Source organism: Danio aesculapii, chromosome 17 (assembly GCF_903798145.1).
Source record: "Danio aesculapii chromosome 17, fDanAes4.1, whole genome shotgun sequence".
NCBI lineage: Eukaryota > Metazoa > Chordata > Actinopteri > Cypriniformes > Danionidae > Danio > Danio aesculapii.
Window position 1 is genome coordinate 41,209,562 of NC_079451.1, and position 5,000 is coordinate 41,214,561.

Here is a 5,000-nt window from a genome sequence, read left to right on the forward strand (position 1 = left end):
ATACTGTGAACATTTCCTTGCCCTGTTATACATAATTTTGGAACTATTTAAAAAATAAATAAAATTCAAAGGGTGCTAATAATTCTGACTTAAACTGTACATGAACTACTGATGATTTATATGATTAATGATGATAACTGGTAGTTATATGATGATTGCTAATTGCTTAATGTCAGTTGTTATAGAGTGTACCCCATAACTACGCAGATGATCTGCACCTGAAAATATTGTTATCTGCGGTGCAAGGACTAATGCTGCAGTCACACTACAGTTTTTGAGTGCGAAATTCTGTCGCATGACACTGCGAAAAGGGGCGGGATTAAACAAGATGATTAGACATTTAAAAAAAGCGAGCGATTGGTCTATATTTTACATTTCTGTACTGAGAGGTCATGTTTTGATCCTTGATTGGTCTCACGCAGTCAAGTGATGTGATTTTGCAGGTCAGACTTTACCAAGTTTGAACTTTGCAAAACAGCAAACTGCGAAACTTGTCGCACGGACATCCCCATGGAAGTCTAAGGGGAGAAAAGTGCAGTGTGACCGCAGCTTAACTCACATTGAGCTAAACTGCTGGCTTCAGATGTCTCGGTAAATAAAACAAAAGCAAATAAGTGATGTCATGATCTGTGTGGATGAACTGAAATAAAACAAAACAAAACATAAAACAACAAAAAATAAAACAAAACACATAACACACAACACAACCTAACAATATAAAAATAACAAAACATAACACAACACAACACAACATAACATGACACAACTCATAACATTTCACGCAACATAACATAACATGACATAACACATAACACAACATAACAAATAACATAACATGACATAACATAACACAACATAACATAATAAAACACAAAATAATACATAACACAACATAACATAACATAATAAAACACTACATAACAGATAACACAACACATAACACAACACAAAACATAGCATATGACACAACGCAATACAACACAACGCATAACACAAAACACAACACAACACATAACACAACACATGCCATATAACACAACACAACACAACACATAACACAACATATAACATAACACTTAACATAACGCAACACAACAAAATAAAACACAACAACATAACATAACACATAAAATAACATATAACACAACATAACAACACAACACATAACAAAATAAAACACAAACAACATCACACATAACATAACATAACACAACATAACAACACACAATACAAAATAACAACAAACACAACACATAACATAACATATAACACAACGCATAACAAAATATAACACAACAACATAGCATAACACATAACATATAACACAACATAACAACACAACACAACAGATAACAATACATAACATAACACAACACAACATAAAACAGAAAATACAACACAACACACAAAATAACAAATTGTTGTGGATTAAAGTTGCATGAATTTAAAATTAAACCAAAAATAAATAAATGATGAAAACAGTGATGCAATGATCTGTGTGGCTGAAATAGTACCATAAATCATTAAATCATAAAAGATAATATCAGATAAACCATATCCATCCATTCCTTCATGTATGTATAAACAAAAGTGGTGTAAATGAGAGCAGTTTGTCTAGAAATGCCATATAAATTCTCTTCAAGATCATATAAAACCTGCTGAGCATGTCATGTTCTAGTAGAACCTGTCGACTATAAGGTCAGGCTTTATCTGAGCTTGACCATGCAATATGCTTGTTGTTCTGCTATCGCCACAGACAACGGCAACAACATGTTAACATGAGCTTATTAATGAACAATGTGTTCGAGTACAGGCAAACACATCTCATGTTCTGCTTCAGAGACATCAGTGAGGGGCGGTGCACCACCTACTGGCAGAATACACCCCGACAACGGTCCACCATCACAGTAAAAACACTTTTTAAATGATTTACATGATTCAGCATGGGTTTAGTTATTGGGTCACATCATTTTGCAAATAAGATTTTTCCTTTTCATGGAAAGAATTCTTGCACCATGAAATAAACAATACTAAGTGTAAAACATTTAAGTTTAATAATGAACAAAAATTTTAAATATTTTTATGCATTTATATTAATGGCATTAATGGTTGTTTTATTTTATTATTATTATCATATTTATTATATGTAATCAGGGCTTGACATGAACTTTTTTGATCACCAGCCACTGTGGCTAGTAGTTTTTCCACATTACTAGCCACTCGGCATTTTCACTAGCCACAATTTTGTTGTTGGGAAAATATATTTTATATTCATGAATTTGACTATGACAAGCTAAAATGACTTGATTTAGATTTTGTGTTATGTCCATATGCCTCCTCATTCATTTTACTTTGTGTGTGTGTTGTGTATGAGCTTGCTCAATGAGCATGAGCAAATGGGTCATAGTTTCATAGTGTCGTATTTCAATTAGTTTTTATTTCACAGGTCTTTTCAGAGCTCAAAATTAAGGATTTACCAAATTTATCTCTCCAAACATAAATAAATAATTATTTCTTAGCCCCAAAATTTAAATGACAAAACAAGCAAAACACAGCTGTATACTATACTTTTTAATTTAACAAATATTTCTTTAAAAAATAATAATAAATAAATAAATAAATATATTGATCTTTAAAAAAATTATTATATATATTTTACATATTTCATGTATGTAAAATATGCACAGTAATCTGTCCTGGCTAAAGGTTCCAGATCACCAGTTAACTACACATAAATGGGGAGTTATTCCCATTAAAGCAATGTTATTGTAAAAAATGATAATTAAACCATTTTAACAATAATAACTGTAAGCAAAAGAAAGCAGGTGAAAAACATACCGTTGTGACAATGAACGGATGATCACGCGCACGATTAACGTTAGGCCCATTAATAATCTGTTCAAAGAATGGTCAAAGCGAAAGCAACCGGTGCTGCTGACAAACACACATATCTGGAGCTCTTGAAAGCTACAAGACTGTGTGTGCATGTTCATAAATTTTTGTCTATTTGAAGGAGAACCGATCCCACCAGTTGCGTTTCTAGGTGCGGTTGCTTCACGCAAGGAAACGGGAGCGTGCACGCTTTTTGAACAGTCGCGCACATCACAATCAGCTGTTAGTGCAAGTGATCTTCCTCTCATTCAGCACTCACCTGCTTTCTTTTGCTTGCGCGAACACTATTAGTTTTGCCAGTCGTGCTGCTTCTCGATTCTAGGATCGCATTTGCACGCATATTGTGTCATCCTTATAGTCGAACCCTGCTTTTAAGAAAACTACAACATAAAAATTGTTTTCAAACAGCCAAAGTGGTTAGTGGAGGTCACTGTCTAACCAAGCAGAGCTGAAATCGACCCGCATTTGACGGGTGTTAATGTCAAACCCTGTATGTATTATATATTAACGGTTGTTTATTTAAATTTGATCCTGTTGACAAACTGATTGGAGAACGATACATTTAAGCATATTTATATGTTAAATTTATTAATAATAAAATTCCAAGAAAAGAAAAACTCTGACATGAATACAATTAATTACAAAAAATAAATTTAAAATTAGTCACTTTTGGTTTTCAGCCAAGTTCATCCTGAATTTTGGGTTTCGGCACAGAAGTTTTATTCAATGTATTCCTAGTGGTCACCTCATTAAAATGAGAGTTATGATCTGTTTTTTCACAAGCGATTTTTTTCACAAGTAATTTTGTGTTTAATAGAGGTCCAATAGATGTCTACACACAAGACGACCAATAGAGAATCTAACAGACATCTAATAGAGGTCTAAACATAGATGGCTTGGCTGTAAGAAAGCAAAAATTGGGCTGTCAGTATGTTTCCATCCAAAGATGTGAATTACATTTATGCGCAAAACAGCAATATCGTGTAAAAGACGTGCGAATAAAGCAACGTTTCCATTCAACGAGTCAAAGAGAACAAAATCGTCACTTCCTGATTAACCGGCGCAAAATATCAACAGTAAAAATGGAATTTACTGCGGTAGGAGAAGCTGCATGAATCTTTTCCTTATTTAATAAATGACTTGTGCCTCAGAAGACAATGCTCAGAGACACTCTTGATTCTGGAGGTAATTAATGATATAATAACACTAATACATAAACGGTTAAGGCGTTTTAGAATTAACGAACTAACATTTCAGATGTTTTACACTGTGCTCAGCATGCTGGTTTGTCCATTCACACACATTTTTATAATCACATGATCTCATAGAACAAAAATCACATGACCATTTTTAATGCGCATACTGAAATTTGTTCGATTAAAGTGTTTCCATCGCAGTTTATGCGCGTCTTTTCTAATCAAATAAAAAGTTTATCCTACTCAGTTACGCGCAGATGTTTTTTATACGCATTTTATGCACATCTTGGTGTTTCCATCAACTGTTTTTGGCACATATCTAAAATGTGCATAAAAATAGGTGTATGGAAACATAGCTAGTAAAAATCTAAGACGTATAAGAATAGCTCAAAACTAGACTAGTCCTCAAATAGACAGATTTGACAGACTTTAAATGTGTAGTCATTCATTACTGTCTATTTAATGACTAGTCTAGTTTTGCTCTATTCTTAGATAGCATTATACATAAAGATATGTATTAATAAAATAGACCTCTTGATGATAGAAAAACATATAAAAGTGATATATAAGGCCTCCATCTTTTGGGGTTGCCATAAAAAAAATCTATTTCCATGTTTTTGATTTTTCATGCAACTTAATGTGCATTTTATGCATCAGCTCCTCAGTTTTATTTTCATTCACATGAAACAATTACAGTTGGTTAAAGGCTTTTCATATCATTGTAAACTCTAGGTAAATGGAATCCTCTGTGATTTTGTTTCACACTGCTCATATTTCACAGAGTTTTAACTATTAACTGTTGGTATTCACACTCTTACATTTCACACTGTACAACATAGTTTTCTCTTGTTTAATGTCTGCATGTTGCACATTAGCGGTGTCAATGACTACGTATGTTTACATGAACATCAG